Source organism: Eretmochelys imbricata, chromosome 11 (genome assembly GCF_965152235.1).
Source record: "Eretmochelys imbricata isolate rEreImb1 chromosome 11, rEreImb1.hap1, whole genome shotgun sequence".
NCBI lineage: Eukaryota > Metazoa > Chordata > Testudines > Cheloniidae > Eretmochelys > Eretmochelys imbricata.
Window position 1 is genome coordinate 53558152 of NC_135582.1, and position 26692 is coordinate 53584843.

A 26692-nucleotide genomic window follows, 5' to 3' on the forward strand; every position below is an offset into this window, starting at 1 on the left:
AGGGTCTGGAACAGAGGGGAGAATCTCACCCAAAGTCTTACCCTTTCATACGTACCCTGATAGGAACCATCTGTGCTGGGGATTCAACAATGACAGGATCTCGGGGCTCAGCTGAGCAGAAACTGTCAGTGATGCTGGATTGTGGTTTGGGGAGATGTGTAAAAATGTCCAATGATGTCTGTGGATGCGATACTTCTCTCAGTGACCCTGGTCTTACCCTGGTATAAGCCTGTATACATCAATTGAGTGATTCATGATTAATACCAATGAGGGACCAGAATGAGATGCTACAAGGGAATAGTGCCCCAAAACCTATAAACCCTGAACTGTCACTTGTGCTCAGAACATGAATGGAGCCCAAGTGCCCGGAGGAGAGAACCCCAGTGGTGAGTGTTTGGGTTGTTTGTGTGAATGAGTCAGTTCCTCAGTGTCGCTGCTCTCTTTTCAGGAATGAATACTAAATCAATGCATAAAAGAGAGAGTTTTAATGTGTTTACTTTTCACACTAAAACATCAGATGGTTTCATCTCTCATTTGCTTTGTCCTAGGGATAAAAAGCACTTGGATGCAGCAAAATGGTAAATCCTATTAAGTCTTAAACCGCCACCTTTGTGAGTCCATCTATAGAGACCTTGGTATGAGTTCGTGTATCTGTGGACTGCAATGGCTGTGGTTACCCATGTTCTTGGCTGTCCTGACAAGACCTATGATTTTCTGTATATGGTGGTGTGTTTCCAAAAGAAACAATGGCCAGGGGGCACAATCCCTGAGCTGTATGGCTTTGTTATTATTTAATATTATGATCAGCATGGTTTATCAACGAAAGAGTACCAATGTGCTTGGCACTTTGCAAGACACACAAAGCTTTGTCTTGAAGAATTCACTGACTAAGTAGATGAAGGCTACAAGATGCATTGGAAGGTTCTGTCGCGGAGAGTGTAGTACCCAGCATTTGTTGAGAAACAATGGGTTATAATATGTATTGTGTGGGCGAGGATATTTTTACTGACCTGGGTTAATGTTTGTGAGCCTCAGGAAAAATTATTCAGGGCTCCTAGGTACTTAGATATATGAATATCTCAGGTATCCATTAAAAATTACCTTTATTCTTCTAATCTCTGCTCTTTAATGCAAACAAAGCTGCTCCAGTTCTCCATTCATTTGATCTGTAGGCAAGATAAGGACAAAGTGAAGAGGTTCTTTCACCATCTGTCTATTTTTGATATAAGAGGGTCAAAAACTGCTGTTTGCCTTTAGGTGGGTTTTGAGGGCATTTAGAATTTAGCAGGTTTTCTTTCTTTGTTGTTTGCCTCCCTTATTAAAATAATAATGCATGCTGATTAAACAATACAATACTGCACACTTTTAATATGTACAGAGACATTCACAGTGAGTTTATTTCAAACCACACTGCAGAGCTAATTGATACAGTTATGCAGATACTCTCAGAGAGAGAAAAGAGCAATTAAGAAGTATAGGCGAAGGTTGAAAGATGTGTTTGTGTCTGAGATCTGATATGGGACGGGGAGTTTATAAAGCTGGGAAAAGCAAGAAGACCATTCCAGGGGGCAGGAGCTACAGAAGAGAAGGCTCTGTGACCAGCAATAGCCTGATTACATGGTGGAACAGGTGCTAAATGAACACACGTAGTAGGGACAGAATTAGAAAGAACCAGATGCTTTGCCTCATTGCTATTGCTTTATACCAGCATGAAGGAATCCCTGGCTGGCATAGAGTCTGGGTCATGGAGGGAATGTAAACTGGGTGAAAGGAGGCATATTTATGACTTTTGTAGCCATAAGCAGATGAGCATAAAAATTCGAGTAGTCCTGAGGTTGTACTAACTAATGGTAGGGTCCTTCTCAGTCTGCCCCAGGATCAGGCTCAGCCTGAGGCTGCCCCAGGATCAGGTGGTGTGAAGCTGCCTTTGCCTTTCCCCTCTCCTGAGCTGCCCCAAGTGCAGTTTGGGCATAGCCCAGAACTGGGGCCAAGAACTGAAAGGTAACCTGGAGCAAACGCCTTCTCCTCCTCCTCATCATCAATCTCCTTTTTTTTCCCAGTGTCCAAATTGGTTAGGGCCAAGGGAACATGCCCATGGTAGATTTGCAAAACAAGGAGGGCAATATTAAGATGTATCTTGAAACAACTGGGAGGCCAGGGGAATTCTTTGAGAATGTGTGTGAAATGGTTCTAATTTTTTCCTATGTGAGAGAAGGTGCAGTATCACTCTGCATGTGCTGACGTCTGAGAAGGATGCTGCACTGGTTAAGGAGCAATGAGATGAAAGGATGTATGGTGGATACATGATGTTCTGTCAGTTCCTGGGCTAACTGCACCACTCACCCATCCTGGTCTCTCTGAGTATACCCGCCCCTCTTCCCCCAGGCCTTGAGCCATCACCTCACTCACGTGGAATCGCACAATTCTTCCCAATTAAGGTAGTTCAATGGAAGGTCTTGTGGCCCCCAAAACCTCATTTTGCCAGCTTGGCAAGGGGGTGCATTTTAGTTCACCAAAGAATGTCACATGAGGTCTCAAATGAAAGTCACTATCACACTGGTCATCAATATCATTGTGAAATGTATGTACAGATAGTGTGTAAGGAGTTATGTATGTATACTGCAGATATGTTCTTAAAGTCTGTATCAAGGTACTGGTCACCAGGAAAGGTGAAAAACAGATTCTCTGTCAGATGAGATGTTTATCCATCCTGCTGTTTACCTGTAAATTGAGTACTGACTCATTCACAATGGGCTTTCTGTCACCAGTCTGAACTGAACGCAAAGGAAGGCTTGTTAGGACCTCCAAAAGAAACTAACAAGAAGAAGAAAAAATGGGGGAGAGAACCTTGTAAAGGTTTGCTTGACTAGATTTGGGTGGCAGAGAAGACACCTGGGCACCCTTCACTCAGGAAGTAAAAGGACAGCATTTGGCTTCACGAGAGGAAATTGTTAATTAACATTAATCTCTAGAAATCCTGTTATGATTTGGTTTTATATTATTTTCAATATTCTTACTCACTATTACTTGAATCTCTATTCCGTAATAATAAACATATTCTTGTTTTCACTATGAATATATCTAAGTGCAAGGGCGTTAAGTGAAGTGATGGTCCTGTATTGAATATTACAAGCTGGTGTGTACTGTTCCTTTTGGAATAGAAGGCCTGGTAATTCTGCATGTGTTCAGTAGATAACGGGGAGTGCATGGATCAGCGTTCACATTGCACTCCTTGTCAGTACCCAGCCCAAGCCAGGGACACTAATGATCCAACCAGTGGACCAAATTCAATGATGAATCCTGGTCACGTGCCACCTGAGGCACGTTATGCATACTCAAAGAAGAAGAAGAAGAAGGGGGGGAGGCATAGCTCAGTGATTTGAGCATTGGCCTGCTAAACCCAGGGTTGTGAGTTCAATCCTTGAGGGGGCCATTTAGGGATCGGGAGCAAAAATTGGGGATTGATTCTGTTTTGAGCAGGGGATTCGACTAGATGACCTCCTGAGGTCCCGTCCAACCCTGATATTCTATGAAGTGGATAAGGGCCTGGACACTGCAGGGCATGCTTTGAGGACTCGGGGGTTGATGTGTGCTTATTGCTATCTGTACGGAGAGTGCAAGGCTTGTTGAGGCCTGGAAGATAGTGCTTGTATCTTGTACCTCCATCAGACAGGACTACTTCATGTTAAGGGCAGGTGGTGGTGAGGTGTCTCACAACTGAGCAGCATCACACCCACTATACGATAACTTTACCTCATGGACCAGGTGGCAGAGAGAATTTGTAAAATTATTACATCTCAGTGCTATTAGCTTATTCTATAGCAGTTCCACAACTGTCCCAGCTGTATGCAGGCAACAGTGCAGCGCAGAAAATAGTGACAGGGACATGTGTGGACTTGCGGTAGAAGAAAGAAAAAGAGGAGTTTCAGTGTCAGGGATGACCCCAAAGCTATGCAGTCCTGTAACCTTCAGTGATTTTATTGCAAATCTCGTGGTGTTTGGTGTTTTGTTTGTTTTAAATGAGAATCTCAGCTTTTATTATGGGGGGAAATAAAAGGGAGTGTCTCGCCTTCATGGTTTTAGAGAAAAGCTTGGAGATAAGAAACGAGTACATCCCAAAGGCTCATAAAAAGGCAAATAAAAAGACCCCAAAATAAATTCTTTTAAACCAGTCTCGATTTTTGTTGGACCTGGCTCATGATTTTGGACTGCTTGGGATTGGTAATACTGGTTGTGGGCCTGGAGGCAAACTGACAAACTGGCAAGGGAGGGGGAAGAGGCGGAGCTGTGCTTGAGGATGCTGTTTGCAGGGAGAAGGTGGCAAGGACAACTTAGATTGCTAATGTTCTGTGTCCTCCTGCAAGAACGATGTATGTAAATTTCCTGAAAAGCCTTTAATGTTTTGTCAGCAGTTCAAAGCCTTGTTCCAAAATGGCCTTTATAAAATAAAGCACCACACCATGCTAAGTAACGACTCCAAACACTTGAATCCTGTGCGTAAATATTTGGGGCTAATATATTTGGGGCTAGTGTAATATATTTTTGTAGTGATTTTCTATGTCTCTTAGTTGACAGCTCCAGGCTCCCATCCTACAAGCTGCTCTTTGTACAGCAGGCCTCCCTGTACCCACAAAAAGACCCACTGGCTTAATTGGGACCCTGTGTGGGGTTTTGTCCATGTTGAGCTGCCTATCGGAAAAGGGCCATTATTTGTAGCCACGGCTGCTTTTCATGTATCTCTGCTGCTACACTTGTCTTTCCTCCACTGGTGATTGACTGAAATTTCATTTTCCCACACTGTTTTTCCTGGTTCTTTCTAGAGCAAACGAACTGAACTCAGATGAAAGTGATATTACATCATTCTGGGGCAAATTAGTTCTAGTTTTTTTTTTAAATTTCTTTTTAACCAGACTGGAGTCTCCAAAGGCATCAAAAGCAATATCTTTTGCTTGTACAGTGCAACTGTATTTGGAACTGTTTGACCTTGTTAACTGACATAATCAGACATTTCCCTAAAAGACATTACTATTCCTGTCGGAGTAGCATCACAAGGTGCCAGAGAGAATTAGGACCTGGGTGAGGAGGGTGGTTTATGTAGTTTAACCTCCCCCCCCACGCTGCAAACTGTTAGCAATTCCTTTAAGGTCTTTTCCATTTACTTCTGAAAGGGCTTTTGCAAAAGTAGAACCAGTCAGGAACTGGCTTCCCATGCTGCTGCTGTCAGCCAACAAACTGCAGCAAAATGTTTCAGCCTTTAGGAAAATGGAAACATTTTCCTCCCCATCCCTGAGATTAAAAAAGAAAAAAAAAGAACAAACTGCTGACCAAGACTGCAATGCAAGGACTCAAATTATAGTCTTCGGGAGCACAGGGTCTGGTAGGCTACAGGATTAGTCTGCTTATCTATTTTTCTGGCTTTCTGTTAGAGTTTAGGTAGAATTTCCTACATCTACATCAGCAAGAAGAAATGTCTGTTCCAGGGATTCGAAAAGGCCAGCAATAGGCCAAAGATATTTAAATACACATTTCTGTGCCTTTTTAATACGTTGAAAACCTGCAGACTGGAATCAACTTCTGAAAATAGTTCCCTGGCTTAGAAAAGCATACCAGTGCTGCCATCTTTTAACTAAGACTCCCTTAGCATTTTTTTCGAAAGCTTGGCAGAATGTATGCACTTTATTTCATGTGGGCTGCTCAGTTCTTCATGTAAAATCCTTATCTGATGCTGGGCCCTTTGAAGTCAAATGACAAAGCTCCCTCTGACTTTTGCAGTGCAGGATCAGCCTGAGAGACTGTAGCATCCAGACACTGCACTAGGGGATTTTCATGCTTTCCTTGGTTATTCCTCTCTCTGCAAAGTAACAGAGTGATTGAGGCAATTGGCTGTCACACATGCTTTATTTTTCACAACACACGTTGCCCTTCACTTCATTTGGAGGCTAGAATGGGTATGAGAGTTGATAGTGGGATTTGAACAGATATATCTGTCTTGCTTGTTTCTCATTTCTAAGAGCAAAGGCAAACACACAAACAGTTTGTCTAGTCTGCCAGCCACTGTCTCCAAAAAGCAGTCACTATAGATTGCTGCAGAGGAATATGTAATCCCTGCCTTTCCCCAATAATGCACATAATTTGGCAACATTATAGCATTGGGAGAAATTTCTTCCTGATCCCGCTGGTGATCAACTCATGCCCTGAAGCATGAGAACTGATTGCCCTTGCAATTTTTTTTATCTTAGCCAGTGTAAGAGCATTCTAGCATTTCCCCACCAGAAAGAATCTGATAGTTGACTGTGCTTTGAAATGTTATTCCTCTGCAGGCAGAAAGAGCCCCTCAGATGAATAGTTTGTCTGAGCGCTAAAAAGAAAGATAATTTAAGACATCACATTAAAATGCCATTGCACATCTGAAAAATCCATTAAAACTTTTATAGAGCTTTTTACATTTGTTTTCCCTGTTTTACATTTTGTTCTCTGTGCAGGGGCGCCTGTTGTATAATTCGCCTTTGTAATAAACAGTTTAGTCTTTGTTAGAACTACACTAAAAGGGTTTGTTTACTTTTCAGAGGCAACACACAGCTGTCCCCCTAAAATAGTAGAGAACTTTTCCTTGTGTACCAGTCATTTCCTCAATGCTACAGCTATTGTCTTCTGTACTGATCAGAGAGCTGCTTGCTTGCTCACCCAGGAGGAATTCATCCCTGTCCTATAACCTCTTTGTGCCAATCTACTGTGGGAGCTGCCACTGGTTCCCCAACTGGACCCTTTCCAAGGGCATGGGTGCAGGCTGAATTTGTCTAGATTCACTGTCCAGCCACTGAATCATGTGATATCTTTCTATCTTTCTAAACTGAAGAGCCCATTTCAAATATTTGTTTCCCATCTAGTTACTTACAGGTTATAATCAAGTCAGCCCTTAAACATATCTTTAAGATGATTCAGTTGAGCTCCTTAAGTCTATCACTATATGGCATGTTTTCTAATCCTTTAATTATTCTTGTAGCTCTTCTCTGAACCTTTGAATTGTGGACACAAGAATTGGATGCACTATTCCACCAGCGATGGAACAAGTGCCAAAGAGAGAGGTAAAATAACCTCTCTCCTCCTATGTGAGATTCCTATTTATGCAACCAAGGATTGCATTGGCCATTTTGGCCACAGCATGCACTGGATGCTTGTGTTCAGCTGACTATCCGCCACAACCTCCAAATCCTTTTTGAGTCACTACTTCCCAGGATAGAGTCCTGTATGTATAGCCTACATTCTTTGTTCCCGGATGTATATATTTACATTTAGCCATAACAGAACACCTATTGTTTGCTTGCACTGAGCTTACCGAGCAAGCCAGATCACTCTGTAGCAGTGATGTGTCCGCTTTATTATTTACCACTCCCCCAATTTTAGTGTAATCTGGAAACTTTATCAGTGATCATTTTATGTTGTCTTCCAGCTCATTGATAAAACTGTTTAGTAGCGTCGGGCCAAGAACTGATCCCTGTGGGATCCCAGCAGAAACACACCCATTTGATGGCGAGTCCCCATTTACAATTACATTTTCAGACTTATCAGTTAGCCATATTGTAATCCATTTAATATGTGCCAAGTAAATTTTATAGCTAGTCTAGTTTTTTAATCAAAATGTTGTGCGGTACCAAATCAAAGGCCTTGCAAAAGTCTATGTATGTTACATCAACCCTATTACTTTTAGCACCCAAATGTCACCTCATCAAAAAATGATATAGTCTCTGGCCTCCCCATCACTTAGCCCAGTCTGCACCAGTCCCCATCTTAGATTCATAGATTCATAGATACTAAGGTCAGAAGGGACCATTATGGTCGTCTAGTCCGACCTCCTGCACAACGCAGGCCACAGAATCTCACCCACCCACTCCAGCGAAAAACCTCTCACCTATGTCTGAGCTATTGAAGTCCTCAAATAGTGGTTTAAAGACTTCAAGGAGCAGAGAATCCTCCAGCAAGTGACCCATGCCCCATGCTACAGAGGAAGGCGAAAAACCTCCAATGCCTCTTCCAATCTGCCCTGGAGGAAAATTCCTTCCCGACCCCAAAAATGGCAATCAGCTAAACCCTGAGCATATGGGCAAGATTCACCAGCCAGATACTATAGAAAATTCTTTCCTAGGTAACTCAGATCCCACCCCATCTTCTTTCTGTCTTTCCCTAGAATGGTGCCAGCATCGATTGTTTGCCTGGGATTCTGTGACTATAACGTTGCTATCATAGGGGTAGAAGCTGGATCTCAGAAACAAAGCCCCCGCTCATGCTGCTTGGGAAAAGCTCAGTACCAATGTGGACACAAGAACAAATGGATATAAATTGGCCATCAGGAAGTTTAGACTTGAAATTAGAATTGTTAAAATGCAATTGTTGCTAACAACGGTTTCAGCTGTTGTGTGGACAGAGTCACAGAAACAGGGGCCCAAACTATACATCCATGGTGATGGATTTACAGCAGCCAAAGGTCAACATACTAGAGTAGAAAAATCAGGCCTACTATCTTGTGTGCCCACCTTTGTGGGCTGAAAATGCAAAGTTCAGTCCTAGATTTGGGATTTTTGCATGTCCTCTGCTACCATCTAGCATTCTAGGGTGGTCTTCTTTTGAAACTTCTTGTCTATCTATTTATTTCACTGGCAGATATTTTCATGTGTAATGCTCATAGACATTAAGGTCAGAAGGGACCATTATGATCATCTATTCTGGCCTCCTGCACAATGCAAGCCACAGAATTTCACCCAGCCACTCCTGCAATAAACCTCTCACTTATGTCTGAGTTATTGAAGTCCTCAAATCGTGGTTTAAAGCCTTCAAGGTGCAGAGAATCCTCTAGCAAGTGACCCATGCCCCATGCTGCAGAGGAAGGTGAAAAACCCCCAGGGCCTCTGTCAATCTTCCCTGGGGGAAAATTCCTTCCCAACCCCAAATATGGCGATCAGCTGAACCCTCAGCATGTGGGCAAGATTCACCAACCAGATACCCAGGAAAGAATGCTAGAATTCTCTGTAGAATGCTAGAATGCTAGAATTCTCTGTAGTAACTCAGATCCCACCCCATCTAACTTCCCATCACAGGCCATTGGGCCTATTTACCATAAATAGTTAAAGATCAATTAATTGCCAAAATCATGTTATCCCATCATACCATCTCCTCCATAAACTTATCGAGCTTAATCTTGAAGCCAGATAGGTCTTTTGCCCCCACTGTTTCCCTTGGAAGGCTGTTCCAGAACTTCACTCCTCTGATGGTTAGAAACCTTCATCTAATTTCAAGTCTAAACTTCCTGATGGCCAGTTTATATCCATTTGTTCTTGTGTCCACATTGTTACTGAGCTTAAATAATTCCTCTCCCTCCCTGGTATTTATCCTTCTAATATATTTATAGAGAGCAATCATATCTTCCCTCAGCCTTCTTTTGGTTAGGCTAAACAAGCCAAGCTCCTTGAGTCCTTTTCATAAGACAGGTTTTCCATTCCTTGGATCATCCTAGTAGCCCTTCTCTGTACCTGTTCCAGTTTGAATTCATCCTTCTTAAACATGGGAGACCATAACTGCACACAGTATTCCAGATGAGGTCTCACCAGTGCCTTGTATAATGGTACTAAAACCTCCTTATCTACTGGAAATTCTTCGCCTGATGCATCCCAAGACCGCATTAGCTTTTTTCACGACCATATCATATTGGTGGCTCATAGTCATCCTGTGGTCAACCAATACTCCAAGGTACTTCTCCTTCTCCGTTACTTCCAATTGATGCGTCCCCATCTTATAACTAAAATTCTTGTTATTAATCCCTAAATGCATGACCTTATACTTCTCACTATTAAATTTCATCCTATTACTATTACTCCAGTTTACAAGGTCATCCAGATCTTCCTGTCTGATATCCTGATCCTTCTCTGAATTGGCAATACCTCCCAGCTTTGTGTCATCTGCAAATTTTATTAGCACACTCCCACTTTTTATGCTGAGGTCAGTAATAAAAAGATTAAATAAGATTGGTCCCAAAACTGATCCCTGAGGAACTCCACCGGTAACCTCCCTCCAGCCTGACAGTTCACCTTTCAGTATGACTCATTGTAGTCTCCCCTTTAACCAATTCCTTATCCACCTTTCAATTTTCATATTGATCCCCATCTTTGCCAATTTAACTAAATATTCCCCATGCGGCACCATATCAAACGCCTTACTGAAATCTAGGTAAATTAGATCCACTGTGTTTCCTTTCTCTAAAAAATCTGTTACTTTCTCAAGGAAGGAGATCAGGTTGGTTTGGCATGATCTACCTTTTGTAAAGCCATGTTGTACTTTGTCCCATTTACCATTGACCTCAATGTCCTTAACTACCTTCTCCTTCAAAATTTTTTCCAAGACCTTGCATACTACAAATGTCAAACTAACAGGCCTGTAGTTACCCAGATCACTTTTTTCCCCTTTCTTAAAAATAGGAACTTTGTTAGCAACTCTCCAGTCATACGGTACAACCCCTGAGTTTACAGATTCATTAAAAATTCTTGCTAATGGGCTTGCAATTTCATGTGCCAATTCCTTTAATATTCTTGGATGAAGATTATCTGGGCCCCCCAATTTAGTCCCATTAAGCTGTTTGAGTTTCGCTTCTGTCTTGGATATGGTAATATCTACCTCCATATCCTCATTCCCATTTGTCATGCTATCATTATCCCGAAGATCCTTATTAGCCTCATTAAAGACTGAGGCAAAGTATTTGTTTAGATATTGGGCCATGCCTAGATTATCTTTAACCTCCACTCCATCCTCAGTGTTTAGCGGTCCCACTTCTTCTTTCTTTGTTTTCTTCTTATTTATATGGCTATAGAACCTTTTACTATTGGTTTTAATTCCTTTTGCAAGGTCCAACTCTACATGACTTTTAGCCTTTCTCACTTTATCTCTACATGTTCTGACCTCAACAAGGTAGCTTTCCTTGCTGATCCCTCCCATCTTCCACTCCCTGTATGCTTTCTGCTTTTTCTTAATCACCTCTCTGAGATGCTTGCTTATCCAGCTTGATCTACAACTCCTGCCAGTGAATTTTTTCCCCTTTCTTGAGATGCAGGCTTCCAATAGTGTCTGCAGCTTTGTCTTGAAGTAATCCCAGGCCTCCTCTGCCTTTAGATCCATAAGTTCTTAAATCCAATCCACTTCCCTAACTAATTTCCTTAATTTTTAAAAGCCAGCCCTTTTGAAATCAAAAACCCTAGTCGCAGATTTATTTTTGTTTAGCCTTCCATTCAGTTTCAGCTGAATTAGCTCATGATTACTCGAGCCGTGGTTGTCCCCTACAATCATTTCTTCTATGATGTCCTCACTACTCATCAAAACCAAATCTAAAATGGCATCCCATCTTGTTGGTTCAGCAACTACTTGATGAAGGAATCCATCAGCTATTGCATCTAGGAAAATCTGAGCCCTATTATTATTACTAGAATCATAGAATATCAGGGTTAGAAGGGACCTCAGGAGGTCATCTAGTCCAACCCCCTGCTCAAAGCAGGACCAATCCTCAATTTTTGCCCCAGATCCCTAAATGGCCCCCTCAAGGATTGAACTCACAACCCTGGGTTTAGTAGGCCAATGCTCAAACCACTGAGCTATCCCTTGTCTAGCACTTGTCCTCTAGTCTATGTCTGGGAAGTTAAAGTCTTCCATGATCACACAGTTCCCATTAGTATTTACTTCATTAAAAACATTAAAGAGGTCTCTATCCATATCCAAATTAGATCCCGGCGGTCTATAGCACACCCCAAGAACTATCCCAGGGGAGCCTCTAGTAGTTTTCTTCCCCAATGTGATTTTTGCCCAGACGGACTCTGTCTTATCCATTCCGTCGCTTCTTAGTTCTTTACGGTCTACCTCATCATTGATATACAATGCTACTCCACCACCTTTGCCTTTATTTCTGTCTTTCCTAAACAGCACATACCCTTCAATACCTGTAGTCCAGTCATGACTACTATTCCACCAGGTCTCTGTTATCCCTATAATATCTGGTTTCAGATAGGAATTATTCTCACAAAAACTAGTCTCTGTTTTAGCTACTGAGAGCAATACTGCAGGTGGCAGCATGCACTTTTCCCTCCACATCTTGCCCAGTTAATGACCTCCAACTCAGTGCAGAAGAAGTACTCACTCAAAGGAGCAAGGAGAGATGCACTCTAGCTATACCGTTAGCCCTGGGCCTTTTAAAATGAAGCCTGCCAGTCACCGCCAGATTATTCACGGAGGTTGTGTGATGAGAACTGTTATTACTTCAAAATAATTTCACTTAAGACCTCAAATTGAGACTTGAGTCACAAGTCCCAGTAGGGAAATGCCAGAAACGTGTATGTTTAGTCTTCAATGTCCCAAGGGAATTTGTTTGCTACATATTACGGATCCCTTTTATTTCACTTTCTCTGCTTTTGTGTGTGTGTGTGTGTGTGTGTGTGTGTGTGTGTGTGTAATTTTAAAGCATAGGGAGACATGATTGCACTGTATAAATACAGCAGAGGGATAAACAACAGGGCGGGAGAGGAGTTATTTTAGTTAAGCACCAGTGTTGGCACAAAACCAAATGGATATAAACTGGCCATCAACAAGTGGAGATTTCTAACCAGCAGAGTGAAATTCTGGAACAGCCTCCCAAGGGGAGCACTGCGGGCAAAAAAACCTAACAGGCTTCAAGACTGAGCTTGATACATTTCTGGAGGGGATGGTAGGATGAGACTGCCTACAATGGCATGTGGCCCATTGGCAACTGCTATTAGCCAGAATGTCCAACAGCTGGAGATGGGGAGGGCTCTGAATTACTACAATGAATGCTTTCCCAGGCATCTGGCTGGTGGGTCTTGCTCCCATGCTCAGGGTCTAACTGATCGCCATATTTGGGGTTGGGAAGGTCAGATTGGCAGAGGTTTTTTTGCCTACCTCTGCAGCACGGGGCCCAAGTCACTTGCCTGTTTAAACTAGTGTAAATGGTGGATTCTCTGTAACCTGAAGTCTTTAAATCAGTGGTTCTCAAACTTATTTTTCATGGACCACTTGAAAATTGCTGAGAGTCTCGGTGGACCACTTAATGACTTTCTAAATGTTGTTTGTACCATTAGTTAACTATTGTAAAGTGCTTTGGATAAAAGCGCTGTGTTAAAAAAAACCAATAATTATTAATGGTTTTTGTTCTTCAAATAAAAGCGCACAACTCATATTTTAATATCAGTAGTCTTACCTTTCTAATGTGATGGATGTTCCCACTCTTCCCTGCCCCAGCAGCCCACAAACTGCGGCTGGGAAGAAGAGGGGGCGGTTTCTCCCTCTCTCCCCCACCACGGGAGCCCCCGATCTGGGGCTGGGAAGGAGGTCCATCTCTCCCCAGCAGCTGAAGCCCTGGAGCTGGGGAAAGTCGCCCCTTTCTCTGGCCACCGCAGTGCTGCACATCCCAAATTCCCCCCACCCCCTCTTCTCATCCCACTGCCCCCTCCCATCTACCACCAAGGCCACCACCTCACCTTACATGTACGTCTTCTCCAGGGTCCGGGCACCTAATTAGTGGAGACACGCCTGGTGGGTGGCCCTTCATTCTCTCATGTGCCGCTGCCCAGGGTACCTTAGAGAGAACTATCTGCGGACCACTTGAATGGAGCTTGCGGACCACCTGAATGGAGCTTGCGGACCACTGGTGGTCCACAGACAACACTTTGGGAACCTCTGCTTTCAAGCATGATTTGAGGACTTGAGTAACTCAGCCACAGGCCATGGTTCTATTACAGCAGTGGGTGGGTGAGGTTCTGCGGCCCGTACTATGCAGGAGGTCAGACTAGATGATCATGATGGATCCTTGTGGTGTTAGAGACTGTGTCTAAAATCCTGCTCACTAGGTAACTTGTAGTTTCTGACTGCAAGATTTTGCAATACATCATTGAACCCCATATCTCCCACTGCTCTGGGAGGCTCTCCCGTTTCCTCCCCCTTGCCCTATTAAAAAGATTTTTTTTATTGATTTTTAAATATCTGCATCATAAGTGCCTGCCATGACACATATACAGATCGGTATGCTGGATAGCATATCAATAGTGGACGATAGTCACCTCTGCAGAGCATGAAACTACTTTAGAAGTACAGGAAGTCTGACCTCCTGCCATGAGGGCAACAAAAGAATACTGGGTGTTTAAAAAAAAATCCTTATCCTGCATGACTAGTACGTTGTGTGTGTGAGTGAAGCTGTGCTCTTCTAGCTTGCGGCAAAGGGGAGATACCACTTTTGGTGCCTCTACTCTACAGTTAACAAAAAACCCCAACCTTGCTTGATGTACATTCATGTCTTTGCGGGTCACACACACACACTCTCTCTCTCTCTCTCTCTGTTTCTGTAAGCAGCGAGCAAGCAAAAACTCTGGGCACATCACACACTCCCTCTGAATGCTGAGCAAAGCTGGAATCTAGCAAAGTGGTGTATGCTTGTCTCCTCAGTGATGCTCCACACGCCCCACTCTTGTGTGTCTATTTTAACAACTTTATCCATGTTGCAGGCTCCCTCCATTAGCTCAGCTCGCGCCCTTTTGCAAACTTTGGGCCAACGAGTTGGGTTCAGGAATGCAAGTTTCCCCCATGTGCAGTCACATCTTGTCCCTGAAAAACCTTTTCATTTTGTCTCTTGGTTCCCAACAGGATAAGTACTTCAAAGAGCAACCTTGTTGCCTGCTATTTCAGTTTATCTCATGACCATTGTGTTTGCCAAGCCAACCATCATTGCCAGAAATTGAATGAAGGTTGCTGGCAGGCTTGACTGTCTTGCATGTTCAGCCTCTGTGCTGGCTGATATGCTAATTCTTCTTGAGTGCAAGCTCTGTCGCCAGCTTTTATGAATGAGTTATGTGCCTACAGCTGTGGCATCGTGGCCACGACGTACAGGAATGCTGGTGTAGTCTCCCCGCCACCTGTCAGTCAAAGCTAGGGCTAATCAATTTCTGGTAGCACGTTGGCTTGCCACAGTTTTGAAAGCAGAAAGTAGCTGGCCACCAAATACAACCAGCAAAGCAAAGCCAGGAGCATAGCTTCAAATCGCTTCTTAGCAATCAGCATGTTAGTGGGGTTACAGTAATGTAAATGTACAGCCACAGAAACATATGCCAATCAGAAAGGTTATTTGTTGCAGTACAGTCTAGTAATAGGAAGCTCTGAGAGATGACTTTTTTTGGGCTGTAGGGCCTTTCTTGGGTTTTGGAACAGCCTCAGGAAGTCCTCAAGGCACGCCTAATATAATCTTATTTTCTCCTGCTAATCTATCGTTTATTGCAAGAAAGAAGGATGGATTTTTTTAAAAAAGTCTGAATCCTGAAATGCTGAGGCAGCATTAATTTAGCCTCAGCCTCAATGTGCATTCATGCTGATGACCTTGACTTGGATTTGAGTTACCCTCAGTGTCATAACAGGGCACCAATAATTTCATTGCTTCCGAAAATTAGACATTAGTTTATTGGCCAGGGGTTTTTATATTTTAATTCTGTTAATGTCTCTAAGATTGGACAAAAAAATTAAAGAAGTATGAAATCATTAATCAAAGGCAAACAACACCGCCAGGAATGGAACCCATGACGTGGATATACTCATTACTGATTTTACATTTGTGTTTAGACTAAACCTACCATAAGTGATGGTATGGCTATTGCTTGGCAACAAGTGATGATTTTATATCTGCTCTTCAGCTCTTAAAGGTATATTTTCAAAGTGTAGTCTTGGAGGGTAGTTGAGATTAAGTTGCAAACTGTATGGAGTTACATTGTTTAATGGTAATAAAGGTTTAAATGCTCGTACAATACAAAACAGGCTCTGGTAGGTCACACAGACACTGGCTGGCAGAAGCATTCTAAAAAATCTGAATGTTAGTATTTAAAGTGAGAATGTCTTATTCGCAAAAATAAATTAACAATACATTGAGTTACTGAATAAATTAAGGGTTTCAGAGTAGCAGCCGTGTTAGTCTGTATTCGCAAAAAGAAAAGGAGTACTTGTGGCACCTTAGAGACTAATCAATTTATTTGAGCATAAGCTTTCATGAGCTACAGCTCACTTCGTCGGATGCATTCAGTGGAAAATACAGTGAGGAGATTTATATACACACAGAACATGAAGAAATGGGTGTTATCTTACACACTGTAACGAGAGTGATCACTTAAGATGAGCTATTACCAGCAGGAGAGCGGGGGGGGGGGGGGGGGCGGGAAGCGGGGTGGAAGAAAGCCTTTTGTAGTGATAATCAAGATGGGCCATTTCCAGCAGTTGACAAGAACGTCTGAGGAACAGTGGGGGGGGAGGGGGAATAAACATGGGGAAATAGTTTTACTTTGTGTAATGACCCATCCACTCCCAGTCTCTATTCAAGCCTAAGTTAATTGTATCCAGTTTGCAAATTAATTCCAATTCAGCAGTCTCTCGTTGGAGTCTGTTTTTGAAGTCTTTATTTTGTAATATTGCGACTTTTAGGTCTGTAATCGAGTGACCAGAGAGATTGAAGTGTTCTCCAACTGGTTTATGAATGTCCCTACTCTACTTGCACTATATTGATGACATCTTCAATCATCTGGACCCATGGAAAAGAAGCCCTTGAGGAATTCCACCATGATTTCAACAATTTCCATCCCACCATCAACCTCAGCCTGGACCAGTCCACACAAGAGATCCACTTCCTGGACACTACCGTGCTAATAAGCGATGGTCACATAAATACCACCCTATACCAGAAACCTACTGACCGCTATTCCTACCTACATGCCTCCAGCTTTCACCCAGACCGCACCACACGGTCCATTGTCTACAGCCAAGCTCTATGATACAACCGCATTTGCTCCAACCCCTCAGACAGAGACAAACACCTACAAGATCTCTATCAAGCATTCTTATAACTACAATACCCACCTGCTGAAGTGAAGAAACAGATTGACAGAGCCAGAAAATTACCCAGAAGTCACCTACTACAGGACAGGCCCAACAAAGAAAATAACAGAATGCCACTAGCCATCACCTTCAGCCCCCAACTGAAACCTCTCCAACGCATCATCAAGGATGTACAACGTATCCTGAAGGACGACCCATTACTCTCACAAATCTTGGCCAGTCCTTGCCTACAGACAGCCCCCCCAACCTGAAGCAAATACTCACCAGCAACCACACACCACACAACAGAACCACTAACCGAGGAACCTATCCTTGCAACAAAGCCCGTTGCCAACTGTGTCCACATATCTATTCAGGGGACACCACCATAGGGCCTAATCACATCAGCCACACTATCAGAGGCTCGTTCACCTGCACATCTACCAAAGTGATATATGCTGTCATGTGCCAGCAATGTCCCTCTGCCATGTACATTGGTCAAACTGGACAGTCTCTACGTAAAAGAATAAACAGACACAAATCAGATGTCAAGAATTATAACATTCATAAACCAGTTGGAAAACACTTCAATCTCTCTGGTCACTTGATTACAGACCTAAAAGTCGCAATATTACAACAAAAAAAACTTCAAAAACAGACTCCAGTGAGAGACTGCTGAATTGGAATTAATTTGCAAATTGGATACAATTAACTTAGGCTTGAATAGAGACTGGGAGTGGATGGGTCATTACACAAAGTAAAACTATTTCCCCATGTTTATTCCCCCACCCACTGTTCCTCAGACATTCTTGTCAACTGCTGGAAATGGCCCACCTTGATTATCACTACAAAAGGTTTTCTTCCTCCCCTCCACTCCTCCCGCTCTCCTGTTGGTAATAGCTCATCTTAAGTGATCACTCTCCTTACAGTGTGTATGGTAACACCCATTGTTTCATGTTCTCTGTGTATATAAATCTCCGCACTGTATTTTCCACTGAATGCATCCGATGAAGTGAGCTGTAGCTCATGAAAGCTTATGCTCAAATAAATTGGTTAGTCTCTAAGGTGCCACAAGTCCTCCTTTTCTTTTTGTGAATAAATTAACAAATTAAATCAGGTGACTAGAAATGTGTTTTTTTTTTAAAAAAGCACACTTCGGTGCTGCTTGCATTGCGATTGTAATTATAAGGTCTAGAGCTGGAAGACACAATTCAAGTTTGTTTGCTTCTTTTTTTGGTAAATGTAGCTCAGTCATTGCTCTGTCTAAATGTAATCATTTCCCCATTTTTTCCTGGCAAATGAAACAACACAGTGCTGCTTGGAACTACTGCAGCACTGAATCTCATGGGCCATATTCACCCTTGGTGTAAGCACAGTGAAGCCAATGGTGTTACAGCAAGAATATATTTGGATTCTTGTTTTATGTCATCTTAAAAAAATACTTATCAGAGATGCCTGGAAAACAGCACTTCCCAGCCAAGGGCATCACGGACCTTTTTTTTTTTTTAAACTGAACTAGTCTCTTAATTGTGTTTTCTCTTCCCCCTCCCCTTAATTAGTTCTTAATTTGTTTGTTATTGTTACCGCAGGAGTCCTCAGAGGCACTGTTGCACATAATCCTGCAAGAGCTTTTTTCTTAGCAGGTGGGCAAGTTTTTGATCTTTGTTGAAATCTTTCCTGGTGCAGCTGTGTCAAGCCGTGCGAGCGTTCTGCCTGAATCTTGCTGAACTGAGTCAAACCTTGAGGCGGAGATGCTTCTGCAGAAGTGAGCGTTGGTGCTTGGGCTGAGATTCCTGTCAGAGAGGCTTGCCTACACGTTAACTGTGACCCCTTCTGTTCCAGAACTGGTGGAAAGTGACAATAAAAGAAGTTGCACTAATTCCTAGATGCCACCTCACCGATTTCTCTTCTAATGGGAAGCTGACCTGCAAGGCCCTGACAGGGGCTCCTCTTGGAGAGGGATGACATTCTTTATTTGTTCTGGGTGAAATTCACATGATGTGCAGACCAGGGCAAAGTCCTCTGTGCCACTTGAGTCTCATGGAAGAGCTGCACTGGGAGTCTGCTTGTGGAGCAAACTCACAGGGGTTCCTATGCACTTTAGAAATGGGTTTCTGGTGGCCCCCCCCCCAAAGTCCATTAAAGTCAGTGGGGGCTTTCCATTGATTTGAGAGGGCTTTGAATCAGCTGCAATGAGGGCAGGAAGGGGATGGGCCATGGATCCACTGGTTCATTGTTCCAATGGTCTCTGTACCCCATGCAACAAGTATGGCAGCAGGGTGGAGCCGCACAGCAGCCCCACACCCTTGTCCCAAACTGGCAAGCTGGATTTCACTTATACATTGGTCCAATTGTCAGAAAGAATACTGGGCAGGGGAGGGGTTGATGGGATGGGGACGAGGTAGCGAAAGAGACGCATGACTCGGTGACTGGAGCACATCAGCCTAGAAAACCTACATGCAAGTTAACACAGCGCCTCTAAAATTTCCCCTGACTGGCATGACACCACTCACTCACTCTCTTTTGCTCTCCACAAATACAACTGGAAGATCATTTACCTGCTGGGGGGGGTGAGGCGAAAGGCTCCATAAGGCATTTTAACTATATTACTTGCAGGTGGTCGGTACAGCTCTTCTAATTAAAATGAAATCATCATAGAACCTCTGAAATGAAGCTTTGGTATAATAGATGCAGAGCGTGATGAAAATGTTTTCATTAAATGGGGAGAGGAGCGACCCTGCCAGGCATGGCATTTTATCTCAGCTCTAATAACATTAATAAACTCTTTAATCTTTGCCATGTGTATGACTTAATAGGAATCCTTAAGAAATGACAAGCTAGTAAAAACTGCCAGGTTCTGCTAATCTGAAGTATTCATATTCATCCCATGCTTTTAATTAAGCGGAAAATTCCTCTATGAAGGGCCTTCCTAGTCTCCCATGTAAATCAGAGAGGTTATGCCTGGATGAGCGACAGGAGAATCTGCCCTGTTTGGTACTGACTGAGCCACGTAGGAGGAGCTTGTTTCACATATCCTTTGAGGCATAGACTAAATGAGCCACATCAGGTGCCACAGGGCAGATTTTCTCGAGCATGGCAGGGATGCTGTTTCCCGTCCTCTGCATTTCTAAAGGACAGGCCGAGTTCCATGTTGGGCAGCATCAGTTGTGGTCGTTCCCATGTCAGCAGGATCCCTTTAGCTCACACCCTCCCTGACCCACTCCCTCTGAGCCCAAGGTGAGACCTTACTTCACCTCTGCGGTGGCAGAGACCTCCCTTTTTTTCATTTCAGGTGCACGTGTGTTTAATGTGATATAGTTAGAGTCGTGTGTGGTATAGTGGGTTTTGGCTGTCTCTGGTTTCCATAAAGTTAATCAACTTCTCCCTTTATAGTTGTTTAACCCATTTTCTGGAGAGACTCCTGCTTTGAGGCTGCGGAGGAACAGCCATGTGGTGAGATAGTACTTAGCTTGCCCAGTAGTGCAGCTGGGCGCATACCAAAGGCAGTGTTATGCTAATACAGTAGGTCAGAAGTGCCTTTGATCAATATTGCCTGAAGGCGGGGAGGAGCTTCAAATCTGAAACCCATCATGCCTTCTCTGGCTTCCTGTGTGCATCTTCCATGCCCGCCGTTGCATTTCTTCCTACTAGGAACCAGCTTTCCTTTCCTATGTGCTTTGACAAGCAGTGGAATAATGAGCAGTATGGACATTTTACGTGTCACCGCTGTCCTCTGAGTTGGTACCCATGGAAATGAATGGGGCAGTTCACACCTCGGAGCTGTTTCTTCAGGCTTTCTGCAAAAGGAGGCAGCCGTTTCTGCGCTGGTGATACTTGCTTTATGCATTGAAGGGTTTCTCTATGCAACCTGAATAGCTAGAGCGCTACTTTTTAAAATGAAAGCCAACTGCTGCCCCATTAAGATTAATGAGAGGGCCCCATTAAGAAAGGCCATATTAGCCCTCAGGAGCAGACATCAGGGCCTTCCACTGGCTCACTGCATGGTTTGGGTCAACTTATTTAAATTCTTCATGTCTGAATTTCCCCGTTAGTAAAGTGAGGCTTGTACGATTCACTCTTACCCTTAGACAGTGCTCTGAGAGCTTTGAAAGAAGAGTTTTTTATTGCCTCATTGAGATTAGTTCCAGCTGCACAGCATGCCCCACCTGCCATCTACTTTTCAGCGAGTCGCCGTTCTGGCTTTGTTTGAAGAATCCCACCTGACCAGCACTGAGCACCAGCAACTTCCACTGCAGTCAGTGGCAGCTGCAGGTGCACGGTGGTCCTGACAACAAGGCTGTTCTGCAGCTAAGGAGCGGAGTAAAGTTGAGTATGGTCTGCCAGGGAAGGTCTATAACTGGTGTGCAGTCACGTGGCTGGGAACAAGAGGACCCTGGGCCATTTAGTGTCGCTGCTGATACAGAGTGTAAACCTTAACACTTGCATCTCAGTTAATCTGGAGTTTAAATTGAATTTACCATCTTTTTTTAAAATGTAAGGAATGCTATTTAGGTTGCAGAGTCAAGCACCTGAAAGATAGGCAATGCCAGACTTACAGTTGTCCCAGCCCCTAGGTGCCCTCATGCTGTGCACTGCCTGAGGCAGGGGTCCTGTGGCAATAATGAGATGCGACTCTGTCATTAAAAAAACGGTTCTGTAATGCATAAATAGAAGGAAGGTCCATGGGCAAGTGTAAAGGAAGCATTTTCTAAGTTTCAGGTGCTTGACATTATAATGTTCTTTTAATGTAGGTTTCTTTTTGCATTAAAATGTTCTAATTAAAAGAGAAAGTAATACGGTAAAAGTAAGTCCTGCGAGGTCCAACTATAACAACCCCTTGCTCCCAGCAAGCCTGCACCATCTTCACTGCAGCTACTGCCTGAGTTCTAGAACGAACACTCGTAGCTGGTAGGAAGAGATCCTCAGAGGGGAGAATGAACTTCTGGGTCCAGGTACTGGATCCTGGGGTGGTTCTGGAGGGTGGGGAGGCCAAACTGCTTTGGCTTTCTCTCTGCACCCCCCCTTCCCCAGGAGCTGGGAGCCCCTGTCCCATGTGGCACCCTTGAGTGGGTGAGGATGAGCTACTGAGGCCAGTGCTGACCCTATGCCAGCTTTCTTTACCCTCCAGTCGCTCATTACAGCCGTTGTCCCCAGTGTTTCTAGTCCAGTGGGTGCTGTTGTTGCTACTGCTTTGGTGGGGGCCTCCTTGTGGCCTTAGAATGTCCACGTATTATTTACCAGGCTCGCAACATTTTTGGAATGAAAGTGAGAGAAGAGAACCAGCAATTTTTTTAAACGGTTTCTATCTCAGGAAAAAGCGAAGAGCATTTCCTGGGAGAAAGGCTAGGCACCACTGCAGCCTGAAAATGTTCCACCTCAGAGCGCAGCTGTAACCAACAAAGGTGGGAGAGCTTCTTAAGGAAAAGGTTGCAAGAATCTTTTCTAAAGTGTTAAGGGGTGCGACTAGTTCCCTTTATACTAGAATATAAACCGAAAAAAATTTCAGCCGAGGGCTGAATTTTGAACCGACAACGTTAAAAAAAAATCTGTCAAAGCATGCCCTCCCATTCCTAGAAAAATGGCATTTTTTTCTTCCCAATGTAGTTTTGCTCCCGTAAATGAGTTGGAAAAACATCTATTGTGCCCATAAGAAAGGAATCAACATAGTACAGATGGTCTTTCATACATATTTGCTTCTGTGTCATCTGCACTGAGCATAAATATCAGCGCACTAACTTCACTGTTGTAAGTGAGAAGCTGAAACATCTTTAGCTGTTTTTCAGTCAAATGACAGTAACAAAATGAAAAATCACCATTAAAAACCCTTTATTTGCATATTTTTGATACTGTCAAAGACACCAGCACTAATGGAGCATAAGGAGCATTTTTAATCAGAAACATTACATTTTAAAGCCCTAATAAAGATAAAAGCAAAATAAACACTGGCAGTTGATTTAAAAGAACGAAAAAAGCAAGACTATTTTATGCCAGTGGTGTAATGAAGGTAGTAGCTGGTGACAATTTTTAATAGCACATTAATGCTGAATTATATTGGAATTCCTATAGAAGTCGAGATGACATCCACCTAAACACCAAATGAATTTCAAATGATTGGTATTATCATAATGAACACCAAATGAATTAATAATGATGGAACACTTAAACTAAAATGTTACCTTCTCTAATCTGTTGTCTTTTTATGCCCTACTCAATTCATTGTTATTGAACTATGACCCTCTCCTTCATTCATCTTTTAATTTTTTTAACTATCGCTGCAATTGTTCTGCTTACATAGTATAGAAGGCAGTAGCTGGACTCATCTGTCTGCATAATAGATTTGCGTTGGCATTGCAGAGTTTAGAAGATGGAAAGGCATCTGGATGCTTGATGTATCGCTATAAAAATGACTATTACTAATAATAACCATCGGAATAACAATTTCTATTTGTTGGCACACATGGCCACAGACCTCGGGGCACCTTCAGCAACGTTTAATAAATGAAATTTATGGCAAGCGCAATGTGTCTGCCCACTCCCCTGATAAATCCCAATGAGAAATGGAAACAAGGCCCAGACCAACAAAAGAACAGCAGCTCACCCACCTCAGAAAACAATGTAAACGCTAAGCCATCTTTGTGCCTGCCAACGACGTGTCAGAGCACTAAACCGAGACCTCTGCCACATGAGCTAAAAACCAGCTGGCTGTTAGCTACGGCTGTAGAGCAGACTCATTTTCTCTCTCTCTCTCTCTCTGTGCCAGAAGGTGTGTGGGTTACACAAGCAATCTCCTTGAAATCAGTGGGGACGACTGCCTGAGCTGCTAGGAAATTGTAGGCGATGCATCCCCTCAGGTGGGGTGGGTGGGCTTGGGCAGCTGAAGGGAGGTGCAGAGTTTTCAGTTCTCACCCTACAGATACAAGTGAAAGGAATCCCCAGAGCCATGAATGTGGCAGGATCCTCCATTCATTTCTACGCCCTCTCATTTCATAATGCAGCACATGGCTTTCGGGTAAACGGGCCCACTGTTATCTTGGCCTTGAGGGGCCCTTGCTCACAGATTGGCAGACAACAGTGTTCAGGGAGCATGAGTAGCACTCGTTCCTGCAGACCAACAAAACAGCATTAGGTTATTAAGTATAGCATTGTGTTGATGCATTATGGCAACCACTTAAGCAAGCACTGGCTATTGCTGGATGTGTCTAGCAAATCTGCTAGCAGTGTTTAAAGACAGGCGTCTGAGGCCACATACCAAGCCAGACAGATACTACATTATAGTACTAGCCAATTAACCTGCATGGTACTAAAGCATCCCATGCTCATTTACAATTAACTTTTCTAGCTGCAGAATTGCTGTTATTGATTTTTTGCAATGTGCATGGCCAAAAGCCCCCGTCAGGATGGAGGCTTCATTGTGCTGTATTGTACAAACACACAGGACGCTATAGTCCCTGCCGCCAAGCGCTTACAATATAATTGAAAACAATATTCAGCAAATGATTTGCCCAAACAGTCTGATGGAGAAGATAGGGCCGGAGAAGGGCTACTGATGCTACAGTGCACATAGTCACCTAAATTAGGGTAACCCCTTTGGGGTTTAGCGAGAGCAGGGCCCCTTTAAATATTTTTCCTGAGGAGGGAAGTGCTGTTGGGGGAGCAGAGAGAGAGGGAGAGAGCGAGAGGGAGGAGAGAGAGCAACAGGATGTGTGTGTCTGGAGCTGCAGACGGAAGGGGTGCAGCAAGCAGGCCCTCACAGAGTGAAGAAGTCAAGAACCTGCCTGAGGCTTGGGAGGGACAGAGCGGCCGATTGGGGACACCCCAGGACAGGAGCTAGGGGGCGCACTGTGCCAGGGAGGAATCACCCGTGAAGGACAGACCAGAGCTGAACCCAGTATCACTGCTGCCCAAAGCTGCACGGGGCTGTCAGTACTGGGGCTGGTGACTTTGCATTGGGAATAAGGCGGGAGGTGGTCGCTCTGTGTGGCTTTGCAGAGAGCGGTGGAAGAGGGCACTGAGGGGTTTGTTGGGGGCATTTTACTGGCGCTGAAGGTGACCAGGAGCACCCAAGACTCACCACTGGACTCGAACTTTGCCCAGGATGCTTGAACTCAGTGTGCAGCCACATTGCTCGGTGCCTGCCCTTTCAGACTGTGGTACCACTAGGTCTGTGGGGGCCTTGAGTTGAATGCAATCCCATTTTACCGCTCCCCTATATTTCCCCCTGTTGTTTTTCTCCTTTCATCCCTCTGTAAATAAACATTTCCCCTCCTATATTCTTTGTACTTTGCCTGTGTGTTCACTCTGGGGGGGTTTGGAACAGGTGCCCCTGGGGTGGAAGGGACTTTCCCTGCTGCGTTTCTCTTGGTCAGAGTGCCCTGCACAGCAGACTCCATCTTGGCCACGAGGGTGCTACAGTTACATCAGCTATGCCCTGCTCCTGTTGAAGTCAATGGCAAAACTCCCATTGAGACCTGCGATTCCAGCTCAGGTTCGATATCCACAACCTGATGGTTTCAAATTGGTTAAAAATTTTTAAACTATCACTAGAATCAGCTCCCCCACCATGTCTGCTCAACCTCGCCATGATTGCTTGGCTGAGTTCTTGTAGCAACATGGCAGAAGTAGGACAGTGAGGCACGAACTCAGCTCCTTGCAGACCACTGGCCCAAAGGTGAGCGAGCAGCCAGCGCAGCCGTGGCTCTCCACCACCCATTTGTGAATACCGCCACCTATAGCTCAAAGATCAGTACTTCATTAGGAAAAACCGCAACCCCACCCTTGCATGCAGTGCAGTTGCGATGTGATAAGTATATAAAAACGATGCGGGGTAAGATTAGAGCACAGCTCATGATATCATCATTGCCACCGGCATCTCTCTGCTAAAGTGGCTGATCTTGAACAACTGAAAGCAATAAACCTGTCCCTTTTTTCGCAAGGACACCGATGACTGCAGTTTGCTACTCTGTAGTTTGCTATTCCATTTCCCCAGCTGCATTTCCAGGCCCCATTAGACCAACCTGCTTTCCAAAGCCGTTCATTCAGTCTTTAGTAGCTACTAGAATCCACCCAGCCCACGTGGTACAGTGAAAATGAACCTAGTACATGTAACTCTATTAAGAATGAACTTGCAAACACAGACTAGCCACGTAAGCAACAAAAATGGGTTTACTCTTCTGTGATGTCATGCAGCCGCTCCATGTCGCACATTTTGTGTCTGTCAGACACCAAATCAGTGCCCTGCGAACACTAACCATTTTTTATTAACCTTTAACCAAACGTCCTTTTTATTTGAAAATGTAAACCGTGCAGTGAGCACTAGCTAGAGCCTTGAATTCAGGTCACATTAAACTGCTGTTGTTCACCTCTCAGCCCTTCCACATTCAGTTGAAAGCATCATGCCATAAAACTCAACAGTGCCCCTGTTCCACAGCGGAAGGTAATGTTCCATCATGGCCATTTGCATTTAGAAGCAGGAATTTATACTGAGTAATTACACTTCATTTATGACTGACCCGATGTAAAGCAAGCCTCTTTCAACGCTCCTCTCACAGCGTGTTTATGAGGTGTTACTCCATTGTGCTAACATTTTTCACCTTTTAATGGTTCTTGTTTCATGTTTGGGCGGCGAAAGGTTAAAGTGTTTTGAGCTGAGAAAAATGAGGCATAGGGTGGCTCTAGCTAGCATTGCTTCTGTACTTGTTGGCACTGGTCATTTGTTTTAATAAAATGCGGGTCCCCCCCCCCCCCTTGCTCTCTTGGTGTTTCTGGCTTGTCATTTGCATAAGTACTTCATGACTTCACCTACCAC